We start from the raw sequence: 294 nt of genomic DNA on the forward strand, positions 1-294 counted from the left end.
GTGGTCGTCTGAGACAAGGTCTTTACAGGTTTACAGGGGATCTGTATCTGGGGCTCATCTAGTTGTCCTGGTCTCCGCTGTCTTTCAGGGCTGTAGACGTCCTTTCTAGGTGCTGATCCACCATCTGGTCTGGATACGTACTGGATCCGGGTGACTGCAGTGACCATCTGACCTCGGAATAAGAATGAAACAGACTAATATTAGCATAGATGCTATTTTTCTAACGAAGTAACATGTACATCAGGTGTTATGGGAAGTGTTCCCGGTTCCGGTTGACCTAATTAATGCAGCCTA

Source organism: Sinocyclocheilus anshuiensis, unplaced genomic scaffold, assembly GCF_001515605.1.
Source record: "Sinocyclocheilus anshuiensis isolate Anshui unplaced genomic scaffold, SAMN03320099.WGS_v1.1 scaffold2342, whole genome shotgun sequence".
In the NCBI taxonomy this organism is placed as follows: Eukaryota; Metazoa; Chordata; class Actinopteri; order Cypriniformes; family Cyprinidae; genus Sinocyclocheilus; species Sinocyclocheilus anshuiensis.